Source organism: Lonchura striata, chromosome 22 (genome assembly GCF_046129695.1).
Source record: "Lonchura striata isolate bLonStr1 chromosome 22, bLonStr1.mat, whole genome shotgun sequence".
In the NCBI taxonomy this organism is placed as follows: Eukaryota; Metazoa; Chordata; class Aves; order Passeriformes; family Estrildidae; genus Lonchura; species Lonchura striata.
The window spans coordinates 8,674,106-8,686,956 of NC_134624.1; positions in this window are offsets into that span (position 1 = coordinate 8,674,106).

A 12,851-nucleotide genomic window follows, 5' to 3' on the forward strand; every position below is an offset into this window, starting at 1 on the left:
ACCACCTCGTTTATGGGATGGACACTGCTCCTGCTGCCCCTCAGTGCCCACATCTGAGGAAAACAGAGAAAAATCAGAGCTGAGTTTAGCAGTGAGAGGTGGGAACTGCATGGAATCACGGAATCATGATTTGGGTTGGAAGGGACCTTAAAGTTCATCCCATCCCATCTGTGCCATGGGCAGGGGGAGCTTCCACTGGCCCAGGTTGTCCAGCCTGGCCAGGGACACTTCCAGGGATCCAGGGACAGCCATAGCTGTGCCAGGCCCTCCCCACCCTCCCAGCCAGGAATTCCATCCCAATCCAAATCCACTCTTTCATTTGAAGCTGCCCAAGCATCAGGCAGGCTGGGGATGTGCAAAGAGCTCCTGGCTCACCCCAAGGGTGCTCCAGGTGCAGGAAAACTGCACTGGAGGCTGCTGCACAAGTGAGGATTCCCCCTTGTTCCTTTGCAAGCTGGGAGTTTAGGGCAGGAGAACACAGCCAGGGAAGGACTCCCACTCCTACTCCAGAGAGTAGGACAGAGAGTTCCTCCTGACCTTCCTGGGATGGCTCTGAGCCCCTGGATGGATCCAGGCTCATGGGATGGCTGTGAGCCCCTGGATCAATCCAGGCTTGTGGGATAGCTCTGTGCCCCTGGATAAATGCAGGCTCATGGATGAGTGCAAATGAATCCAGGCTTGTGGGATGGCTGTGAGAATCCAGGTTCATGGATGGCTGTGAGCCCCTGGATCAATCCAGGCTCATGGATGGCTGTGAGAATCCAGGCTCATGGGATGGCTGTGAGCCCCTGGATGGATCCAGGCTCATGGGATGGCTGTGAGCCCCTGGATGGATCCAGGCTCATGGATGGCTCTGAGCCCCTGGATCAATCCAGGCTCAGGGGATGGCTGTGGGCCCCTGGATCAATCCAGGCTCATGGATGGCTCTGAGCCCCTGGATCAATCCAGGCTCAGGGGATGGCTGTGGGCCCCTGGATCAATCCAGGCTCATGGATGGGTGTGAGAATCCAGGCTCATGGATGGCTGTGAGCCCCTGGATCAATCCAGGCTCATGAATGGCTCTGAGCCCCTGGATCAATCCAGGCTCATGGATGGCTCTGAGCCCCTGGATCAATCCAGGCTCATGGATGGCTCTGAGCCCCTGGATCAATCCAGGCTCATGGATGGCTCTGAGCCCCTGGATCAATCCAGGCTCATGGATGGCTCTGAGCCCCTGGATCAATCCAGGCTCGTGGGGGGCTCCTGCTGCTGCCCAGCCCCTCCCCAGACACAGCAGCGCTGCCAGGATGCACCAGCAGCGCCCGTAGATCTTTTTTTAATTTGAAGAACGAGCAGTTTCCAGGAACTGCTCCAAACTTAGAAACAATATGATGCTGCTGGTGAATAAGTCATGAGGGCTGGAGCCTAAATCTACATATTTATGTGCACGCTCCCTCATGCAGGGGCATGATTTATATAATTTATACAAGTGAGAGCACTCCCATGCCCCAGTGCAGATGGGCTGTGCCCCACAAAAGCCAAGGTGCCCCCCCCCAAAATCCTGCTGGAGGCTGGCACTGACCCCCTATCCTCCACCCACTGCCCAGGTGGCTTTTGGGACACAATCCTGCCCTCAAATCCATGTTTTCCACCTCCCAGTGCTGCCAAAGCCACCAACAGGATCTCTCCTATTAGAGAAACTGAAAATATTGCCAGTGAATGATATCTCAGAGCAGGGAAGTCAGCAGAGATCTATTTTCATACACTTTCCATATCAACACTTATTAAATTTTTTTCCCCTTTTTTCGCTTTTTTAATTATTGAAAGTTTCTGCTTCAAGAAGCTTTTCCATTCTCGGAGGGGTGGGAAAATTATATTAAAATAGGCCTTTTGCTAATCTCTGCCTTTTAATGTGAGCAGTTATCCTTGGGAAAGCTGGATCCCGGAAACATCAGAAAGTCTCGTGTGCCTCCAGGGTCTGCTGCCACCTCCCCACTACGAGAGCAAGCGAACCTAATTAAATTGTAAAATTGCAACCGGCACTTTTCCTTTATTTCTCCCTTTTTTCACTCGGCGCTCGGCTGTGCCTTTAATTACCACCTTCAATTATGTGTCACTTCAAGGCCCGAGTCCCACTTTTGAAAACCCTTTTTTGCTTCAGTCAACGGAGAAAAAAATCCTGTGGAAAACACAGATGGCTCAGGTGCGGAAGCCCAGGCTCCAGCTTAACTTCATCTGTGGTTAAGTGCTTCGCAAGGCTCAGAGCAGCTCCGTGCCTCAGTTTCCCCAGCCACCCCTCTGCCTGGGGGCTGGCTTGGTCCTTTTCTTTAGGATGGCATCATCACTGCTCTGCCAGGACATGGGCAGACCCTGGCACAAATTTGGGGGCACACAGAGCCCCAAGCCCCTCGTGCTGGGGCAGGAGTTCCTCCCAATACCCTCAAATGCTTTTCCCCCTCTGCAGGACCCCCCTGCGGAGGAGTTTAAAGCTTTTTCCTGAGGAAGGGCTTGCTGAGAGGCAGCTCCCCGGGCAGGAGAGGTCTCACCCCGATCACAGGAGCACCGAGGCTCGGCTGGAGATCAAACGCCTGCGCTGGCTGCTCAAAGGCGGCCGGGGCAGCGCTAAGAGCCGGGGCTGCCTCTCCCAGCACGCAGCCTCCTCCTCTCCTCCTTCCTTCTGAAGCTCCTCCAGCCTTTCATGTCTCCGGTTCTGCCCCTTCCCTGGCCAGGAAAATCCAGAAATGGAATTAAAACCGCTCTGAGATGCTGCCCGTCCCTGCCTGGAGGAGGGGATGGGGAAAAGGATATTTGGGATGGCTCTCACCCATTGGGATGGCTGTGGCAGGGTGGGGTGGGCACCCCTCAGCCCCTGCCCATCTGCAGCAGGAGCTGGCACAGAGCTGGGACATTTGGGGCATTCGTGTTTATTGGGTTTGTGTGTTAAAGAGGCTGCTGTGCTCTGGCAAATGTGGGATGTGACTTACTGGGAGCAGAGCTCTGGAATTGCTCCTCACCTCGCCAGGTCCCTGCTCTCACATCCCCATAGCCAATATTGGATATTCCCTCCATGGCATTCCAAGCAGCAAATCGTTCAGGGGCAATCCCAAGGGAATTCCCACACACTGGGGAGGTGCAGAAGCTCCTGGGTGAGGTGTGACTGTCCCCTGTGCTGGCAGAGGGGTGAGCACAGCCACTGCCTGCAGAGAATCTGCCCCTGGTGCTCCTAAAGCCTCCTGGGCTCCCTCTCAGCTCCAGCCCGAGTGGGAGATGGGCTCTCCATCCCAAACACCTCCCTGTGCTTCCTCTGGAAAGCACAACCCTCCCTACCTAACCCCTGCTTTGGGCACTGCAGGTGGGCAGGTTTTACCTGCTCTGTTTCTTTCTGGGAGATCTGGGGGGGGAAAGAAGGAAAAAACTTGTGCAAGGAGCAGAGAGGGAGAGGAAGGGTTTCCTGGGAATGAGTCCTTCATGGCAGAAGAGGAAGGAGAGCTACAAGGATTTGCACAGACATGAAAATCAGGAGTAATTAAAAGAGCCTGGATCACCTCTTAGGCCCAGAGGAAGCCCTGATAATGGTCTGGGTGCTCATTAAAGAGATATAATTAGGACTCTGAAGCCACTGATGAGCCACTGCACCTCCCCAGCACCACACGGGCAGCTCCTGCTCCCCTCTCCTCTGGCAGGCACATGGCAAATCCCTGCACAGCCCAAACCCTGCAAGGGCCCAGCCCTGCAAAAGCAGAGGAGGTTCAGGGGGGATATTGGAGAGATCCTTCCCCGTGAGGGTGGAGATGCCCAGAGCAACTCTGGCTGCCCCTGGATCCCTGGCAGTGCCCAAGGCCAGGCTGGACAGGGCTGGGAGCAGCCTGGGCCAGTGGAAGCTGTCCCTGCCCATGGCAGGGGTGGCACTGGGTGGGTTTTAGAGTCCCTTCAACCCAAACCCTTCCATGATTAACTCTGAGGGCAGCCCAGCCCTGCCAGGAGCAGGTAACACAGGGCAGAAACAATTGCTCACCCCCAGCTGGACGTGACCCTCAGGAGCCAAAAACTGACCCCACAAAGATGGGATGAATTCTTTGAACACACGATGAAAACCCTTGGGTGAGCTTGAACCCAACAGGGTGTTGTGGTGCCTGATTAATTTATGTCCAAAAGCACTTTGAGGGCATCAGATGAAAGCCTTTATTATAGGATTGCACAGAGATCCTTTATCCCACAAGCTGGAAGTGGGAGCAGCCCCGGCCAAGCTCCCACTTTAAAGGGCACGGGCAATTAGCACAGAGCCCACTGATGAATAGCAGCTATTTTATTTTTTTCATGTTCTGGAAATGGTGCTGCATCTTCTGGTGATGACACATTGTCCTGGCACAAGAGGATGGGGAGGAGGAGAAGCTCCTGGTGAAAAACAGGGAGCTAATTATTCCCTCCTAAAAGCCTGCAGTGAGTGTGGACCCAAATCCCCCTTTCCCTGAAATGCCCCTGGGAGAGTTTTCCTCTGCTCCAGCCCCACTGAGCTGATTTAGGGTGTCTGGGGCTCTCCCAGCACTGCAGTTGTTTGAGGAGGGATAAAAGGATTCATCAAAAGGCGAGGGGAGGTTTGGGGAGTTCTGTCCAAGGGAGCCAGGCTCCCATCCCACCCCACAGAGCCCCAGGGTGCCCTGAGCTCCCCCAGCCCTCACTGCTCCACTGAGAGCCCCATGCCCATCTCCTCCTTTGGGGTTTTGGGGCAGGGAGCTATTTTGGGTACCTTGGCAGAGTGGTGACCACCACTCAGGAGATCTCAGTGAATGGCCAGAAATCAGGAATTTCCTGCTGGGATAGGAAAATGGGTTAGAAATCAGTCCCAGGCCCAGGTGACAGGTTGTTTCTTCTCTGTCTCCTTCCTCAAGCCAGTGAGGGCAGGATCAAGCCCTTTCACATCCCATCATATGGCTGCAGATTTAAGGAATTACAACCTGCAGGATGAATTCCTTCCCAGTCACCCTCAGAAACCCCCCTGGAGAACGAAACACACCCCACATCAGCCCAAAGCATACACAGCCCCCCTTGCTGTGCTTGGAGGGGTCAGCAGCACCCTCCTTGGTGGGGGAACAAAGAGTTTGAGTCCAGGGGAGCTGCCCAGGGACAAGGACAGGGGCAGGAGACACTGAGGGGTGGGAGCTGCTCAGGTTTCCCTGCTGCTCCTCTGCTGTGCTGGTGGCAGGGTTTGTTTAATTGCAGCTCCACGGCAGAGATAATTTGTAGGTATGAAACTCGTCCTGGTGGGCGCTCGTTTTTGTTGGCTGTTGGTGTGAACAGGCTGAGTTCCTCCTCCCAGGCTGATGCTTCCCAGCTGCCGAGACACCACAGGGAAGGCACCCACCCAGCTGGGAACAGCCCTGCCCCACAGAGCCCACCGAGGCCCAGGCAGCTCAGGGATGGATCCTCCTGCTGCCCCTCTGCCAGCAGGAAAAGTTGCCCCAAGGGCATCACTTGCTGGTGCCCACTTTTGTTTGTAGGATGGGGGATTTGGCTGCTTGGGGCTCCCCAGCACCCCACAGAGTGGGTTCCTGAGTAGGGAGGTGTTGTGGATGCAGTTGCCATGGAAAATTAAAACCCCCGTCAGAGGGGGATGCAGAGGAAGCTAATGAAATAATTAACAAGTAGCAAAAACAAAAGAGGAGGTTTGTGGTGGGGCTTCTGCTCTGCTGTCCGAGCTGTGCAGGAAAACTGACTCTGAAAGCAGAGAGATGGAAAAAGCAGGGAAATAAAGCCCACCTAAATCTGATTGTCTGAATTTCGTTTTGCTTTCTGTCCAAAAAGCAGAAATGATAATTCCAGGACACAGAAAACAAGAGCACAGCTCCCTTCTGACCCAGCTTACAGGGCAGGTGAAGGACAGGCAACCCCTGCTCCTCCAGGATGGGCCCACAGGATGGAGAGTCCTTGTGGCTCCACAGCCACAACTGGGATAGGACATCTGAAACCAATGGTGACACTGGGAGCACTGCATTACTCTGAGACACTGTCACAGCAGGACGGGTTTTTAGAAATTACAAACGTCCCCATGGCAAAAAGGCACCCAGAGGAACACCAAGTGCCTCTGTGGGGTCTCAGAGGCAGCCCTGAGCAGGGCCTGGCTGGACACCCCCTTCCCCTGCCAGCTCCTTCCCACCCTGCCACGAAGCACAGCACCAGATCTATCTCTGCACCAATTTATGCAGCACGGCAAGGCGCTCCCTCCGTCTCCCCGAGACACCAGTTGGCAGATCTGTGCTGTGAATGTCACGGCAGTCTTCTTTCATAACAGCTTCTCCCACCATCCCATCAAGTGCAGGGAGACGGGAGAACCATCTGCCGGGAGCTGAGCGCATCCCTCCCTCGCCAGAGAAACCCTGACACCCTTCCCCGGGCCCACTCAGCCTCTCCCGGGGTGGAACAGCCACACTTGAGCCTCCCAAGCCTCTCCTTGAGGGGTAAACTGGTCCTTTTTGTCCCCCCCTGTGTCTGCAGTGATATGCTGGGGGTGGCCAGGTGTTAAAGCAGCTCCTGATGGGTGTTTTTAGCCCTCAGCCCTAAGATCATCTGGCAGGGAAAAGCATCAATAGGATTGTCTCTGTGTACAAGACTCCTTCCCAAAACAAGGAGAGGCAGCACTTGGAGCCGCAGGGAGAAGAGACACTGTAATCTGATTTTCTCAGCAGGTGAGTGTCACAGGTCTGATCTCTGCCCTGAGCCAACCTCTGAGACAGGAGAGCCACAGCCAGGCAGTGCCAGGGAGAGCTGGATCATCCCAGCCCTGAGCCTCTTGCCACCTGGGGCTGCTCCTCCAGGCTGTGTCACCTCCCAGGCCATGTCCCCAGCGAGGGAGGGAAGGGTCGTAACCAGCATTAACCAAAGGGTTATCCCAGCTTGGAAAGGCAGAGAGGGAGCAGCAAGAGGGACAGGACATCTGAATCCGCAGCTGTCGATACGAGGAAAACCAGGTTTCCAAATGCTTTTCAAAGCTGATTCAAAAGTGTTTCTTGAAGAAAACACGTGAACGGGAGCAGGGATCTTTGCAGGAGCACTGGGCATCTCTGGGGTGGCAAAGAAGCAGCAGCAAAGCAGTTTATACTTGTGTTTGCACAGGGGCTGGAGGGGCAGTTAGTGCAGGAGGGAAAAATCTCAGGGCACTCCAACACAATTTTGTTGGTGCTGTTGTGCTCAGTGTGAGCTGGGAAAGGCCAGTGTGGTCCTCGCCCCTGAGGAGCGAATGGTTTCAGCACTTGGATAATGAGAAAAAGTGTTTTCTGAGGGAAAAGAAGTGAAATGCTTTTTCTCTCATGCAGCACTTGCTTTCTTTGAGCTGCTTGCAACACTTTTCATAATTAAAATACCCCCATAACGTCACACAGAGCTTTTTGATGCTTGCTCTTTGATTTGGATCAATGAAAATGTCCTGGGAGCTTATGGCAACAGCCTCGCTCAGCATTTTCTCCACTTGAAAGAAACCCAAGAGGAAAAAACATTTGTGGCTCTACAAGAAGAAGGATTTTGCAAAAGGGCTATTCCACACCGTGGAAAAAAGGAGAGTGATAATAACCTCACTCCTGAGTTTTCTTCAAGGCTGATTTGCATAATTAACGCTAAAATTAGTTGTTGTTCTACCCTTTAGGGTGTATTGCAAAGGGAACCTGGTGAGAGCAGATCTTCGTCCAAGGCAAGCTGGGTCCCCCCAGGATGTCCCCAAGTCCCCGGTATGCAGCCACAGGTCCCTGGCAGAACCAGGACTGACTTCATGCCTTGAGATGCCCAACCCTGAACACAGCCAAAGCCTGGCATGCCCAGGCACTCCCACAGTGCCCAGAGCAATGAGAAGAACCCGTTGGATTTGGATTTGCCTTGAAAACACACTCGAATCAAACCTTATGGGATTAGCACTGAAACCCGAGCGCTGCCGGCACAGGGAGCTGCCGCCTCCAAGCCCTCCTGGCTTTCCAGCCAGGTTCTCTTTGGAATGTGCCCATCTCCCAGCTGCAGAAATTGTGCTTAAGAGTGAATAAATATGAAAAGGGATTTTGGAGCCAAAGCAAAAAAGAAAATAATTCAACCCCAGCTCCCAAACCTGCGAAGCCAGAGCTGCGCTCACGCTCCAGCACGCTCGGCTACACGAGGATTTAAATTTTTGTTCCCCCCCCCTCAACAAAATGTCAAAAATGTACTTAATGAGAAGTTCTTCTGTTACAAATGAAGCAGTAATCTGTCAGAAGGGAAAATCTGTAAAGTTAGAGCTCATCCCTTGACTCCGTGCCAGCACCAGCGCAGCCGGGCGGGCGGCGGGGCCGGAGTGCCACCTACAGCGGTCGGGGGGAACTGAGCCATCCCAAAACCTGCTGCCCTCGGGTTTGGGGCTGCTTGGCGAAAAACAGCCTCATGCTGCTGCTGGAGGGGTGGTGGGAATCGTGGCAGGGATGCAGGGCGGGTCATCAGCAAATTAATCAGCTCTCTAATGAAAATAAGAGTTGCTTTTGCAATTCGTGCTGGCGGTGGAGACTTCCAGAAACTCGTGTTGTGGGGCGTGGAGAGTCCATCGTGTGGCTTTTTCATGAGGAAGGGTCAGGGCATAGGGCTCTGGTCCTGCTTTCATGGGCAGCACACGGCCAAACCCACCCTGGCACCGGGAGGAGGGCATCCATCAGAGCCATGCTAAGGCAGCTCCCAGAAAGATCTGCGGGAGAACATATGGTGTGTTTTTAAATGCACCCATAACATTTATTTAAAATACAGGCTCTAAAGCTTGCCAGCAAAGCTTAATGGGAGGAAAGCTTTCTTTATGCTGGAATGGCTGCTATTGTTTCCCTCAAATCATTAGGCTCGTATTTATTTGGGTTTAGGCTAAACAAGTGGGGAGTACTGCAGGCAGAGCTGCCTAGGATTCCCCTGCCTGCAGGATCCCAAATCCAAGCTGCACGGCTCAGTGATGTCCTCCTGGCTCGGGGGGGCTGCCAAACCCAGCCGAGCTCACTGTGCCCTGACGCAAACCCTAAGCCAGAAATGTCCCTGTGCAGCGAGGAGATGGCTCCGACAGGGAGCAGCTCCTAGAGGACAGGAGCATCCCGGCGTGTGCCCTCCTGGCTGCCATGGGGTGGGCAGAGAGGCTCAGTGGGAGCCGAGGCTGTGTGTCCTGCCCGCTGTCCTGCCCAGCTCCACGGCTCTGGCAGACTCATCCCTCCCATCCCGGGGATGAGTCAGGACCCGAACAGAGAATAGCGGCGGCATTTGGGCTCCTCCGGCCGGCCCGGTGCGATCGGAAGCGGGCGGATTGCCGCAAGGCACGGGGGCACCCCCGGGATCCATCCCCTCTCCTCCGCCTTCTGCGCTCTGCCAGCATCTCCCGCGGGCACTGCCAGGACTCTGCCAAGGACAGGGAGGCCAGGAATAGCAGGAGACGGATTTCTCATCCCCTCGGTGCCACCCTGCCCACGGCTGGCACGGCGCTGCTGCTCCACAGGTAGCTGGCGCAGAGCCTGGCGCAGGTGACACATGGCGAGCTGTGTCCCTCAGCTTTGTCCCGTCCTGCCAAGACGCTGGGAAGGGGCCAGGGGAGAGCCCAGGGCTGGCTGCACCCCCAGTTCTGCCGCAGGGCCGGGGTCTGGCTGCTCGCGGTGCCTCGGTGGTGCCCAAAGGCAGCGGCACCATCTAGAGGAGAAACGGGCCCCGAGCAGAGCACACACCCAGCAGGCACAGGGCTGCAGGAAAAGGGTAACCAGGGCAGCCTGGTCATGAGTGAGCTGCAAATCCTTCCTGGAGGCACCGTGTGAGTGATTTCAGGGTCTCATGAGTGAGCCCAGATGGCCCATCTATCCCAGAGAATGGGAACGGGGATAGGATTCGCGGATCCTGCCCCTGCCTGCTTTACATGCTGCTGATCTCTGCTGGCTGCAAGGAACAGGGCAAAGGAGAGGGGAAAAAATAAATTAAAAATCCCCAGCCTGCAGTCAGGCTGACACACACCCCCAAGCTGGGAATCAGCAGCTCTGAAAGCAATTTCTTCGCTCAGCTGGACCTGTATTACTGCTCTCCCTCTGAACAGATGTGCCAGTGACACTCATGAATTATCACAACAGAGATTCGAGGGGATGAGGAAAAGCCCCCCCGTCTTCCCACCCTGTGTTCCAGCTCCCCCATTCCCACAATGCTGAAGCCAAGCCACTGCCCAGCATCCAAACAAGCAGCAGATTTCTCATCCCTTGTGCTGGGGATGACTCCAGACAGAGATTTTGGGGACCAAACCCTCAGGGCCATACCCACAGGTATCCAAAGGAAAAGGAGGCTGCACTCCATGGGGGTGGCTGTCCTGGCAGCACCCACCAGTCCTGGAAGGCCCAGCTCCCTGGAGCAGGGGAGGGCTCTGTGCCACCCACCAGCTTGCCCACCTCCTGCCCTGTGGCAGCTGGATGAGCCCATGCCTGGATTTGCAAGGCGTGCGAGGGTCTCACCCTCCCCTGCAGCCTCCTGCAGCACAAGGGGATGTGGGAGCTCCATTCCCACTGATTCCCCTTTTTCTATTTGCACCACTCAGGCCCCTGCCGGCTGTGCAAGTCACAAGGGAGCGTTGATCATATCCCAAACACAACCACTAACACGTCTCAGCTCTCAATCTGCCTCGTTTGCTGACACCGTTTTCTCCTCCTCCTCCTCCTCCCACCAGCTCCTCGCAGCCGGTTCCTTCCTCCCAGCACGTAGGGCTCAAGCTGCTCCGGCTTTCCCGTCCCACGCAGGCACACACAGCCCGAGGCGCTGCCCCCGCTCCTTCCCTTCCCTGCCCGCGGCTTTCCTGAGCCCCAGCCAAGCAGGGAAGCCTGGCTACGGGTCAGGTCCAGCCCTCACCCTGCACAGAGTGGGATGCTGCAAGGAGAGGGAAAAATGAAAAGCACTTCAGGTAATGGGAATGGGCCTTTTTTTCTCCCTCTGATTCTTCCTGGCCAGTCAGACAGTGATTTGTGTGTTGGTGAGCCACATTTTGGGTGAAGGCTTGTAGCCCTACATTGTCTTCTCAGCATCTCGGTGGCCTGAGAGGTGCTGGAAGGATCAGAGAGGGTTTGGGTCATCCTCCAAGGAGCCCAGACCACTGCCAGGGAATTCAAGATGAGGATGAGGAAAAACTTTAAAAGGATCATCAATGCCAACAGCACAAGCCCCATCCAGGTTAAAGCTCACCATGTGTTTTTTAATGCTTACTAGGACAGGATTTGATGCCCTGCTCTGTCTCCAGAGCTGTTATGGATCTGTTGTACTCAGGGCATTTGCAGTGCCCAGTCAACATTTCTCCATCCCTGACAGCTCTGCAGGATGGGAGGGTGAATCTGACACTGCACTTAGTCCAAAATTCCCATCACTGGCCATATGTCACAGCCCTAAAAGACCCATGAACAGCAGGAGGACACGTGGAGTGGGAGCAGCTGCACCTCGCATGAAGCTGGGGTGCTCCTGCCCTCCACCTTTCTGGGCTGGGGCACTGGGAGGTGCCTTTGGCCCACTGGGAGAGCAGAATGAAGACTGGGGGAAAAGAAATACCTCAAATAACTCAAATAACTATTAGTCTGTTCTCCAAGCATGCTCCAAGCAGGCTGGAACTGCTCCTGGGAGTTCCCCTCACCCTGCAGAGCAGCGGGGAGGTTTTGGCTGTGCACGGCTGCTCTGCTGAGGGCGATTCACTCTGTGCTGCTTTGCTGCAGAAGAACCCAAGTCAAAGCATTGCACAAACCCCCAGCTCGGCGTGTTTTGTCAGTCTGATGAAAATTCAAACCAGCGGTGATCTCTGGCTTGATCCAAAACTTATTTAAGGAAGCGTTTTAAGCACTGAACCACACAGGAGCTGTTTGCAAATCCTTGATCAAAGCTGCTCGTGCAAAGAGCACTTGGCAAGTGCAAAGGCATCGCTGGATGAGGCTGTGCACCCTGGCCCTGCTGGGACTGGACAGGCAGCATCCCGTGGTGGCTCCGTGGGCTCAGCCTGCTCCTCAGGGACCTCGGGGACAACTCATTTCCATCGTGCTGCACTTCAGACAGAGACTTTGAACCCCTGCCAGCTGCCCTGTTGTGAAATCACCACAGAGAGGTTTCGCTTGTTTGTAGCCACGAGAGTCCAAGGATGCTAAAAATAGAGCACTCCTTGAAGGTGATCTGAAAAGCTGAAGATGCCTCTTAAAAACACCGGTTTAGAGCTAATGGGGGCTGGGACAGTGCTCAGGACGTCCTGCTGGGAATCAGGAGTTGCTCCACAGAAGGAATCCAGCAGCCTTTGCCTCAGAGGGGGCTGCAGGGATGCTCCTGGGCGAGCAGCAGTCAAGAAAAGCACTCTGTAAATGCAGGACCTGGTAATTGCAGGTGGACAAGTCCATGGCTGTGCTGGGATTCCTCAGCAGAGAGTCAGAGAAGCAGTAATGAGGGCAGCTGGAGCATATTGTGTTTTCTTTCCCTCCCCCTGCCCCATTAAAGCTCTCAGCCACTGCAGCACAAAGTCAAAGCAGTTTCCTTTTGAAATATAAAGTGAGTGCAGCATCTGTGTTTCACTCTGGCTTTTCTTCACGTAGCAGGGCAGGTATCTATCCCAAGGTACATCTTTGATCCTGCCCTTTAAATAAACCATTTTAAGGCTCACAGACCCCTTTTCATCACCAGCCACCTCGGCTCATGGCACCAAATGCCCGTGTTTATATCCTGCCTCGTGGCTGGAATCAAAGTGTTGCTGTGGGAAACTGCACATAATTCATTAAAAAGTTTAAAAAAAAAACCAAAAAACCTGACTTTCTGTCCCTGAATTAATCCCCACGTGTTCAGCCGTGCTCCCAAGCCCTGAGGTGCAGGAAATATCCGAGCACTTGTGGTGCTGGCAGGGCTTGGCTCCA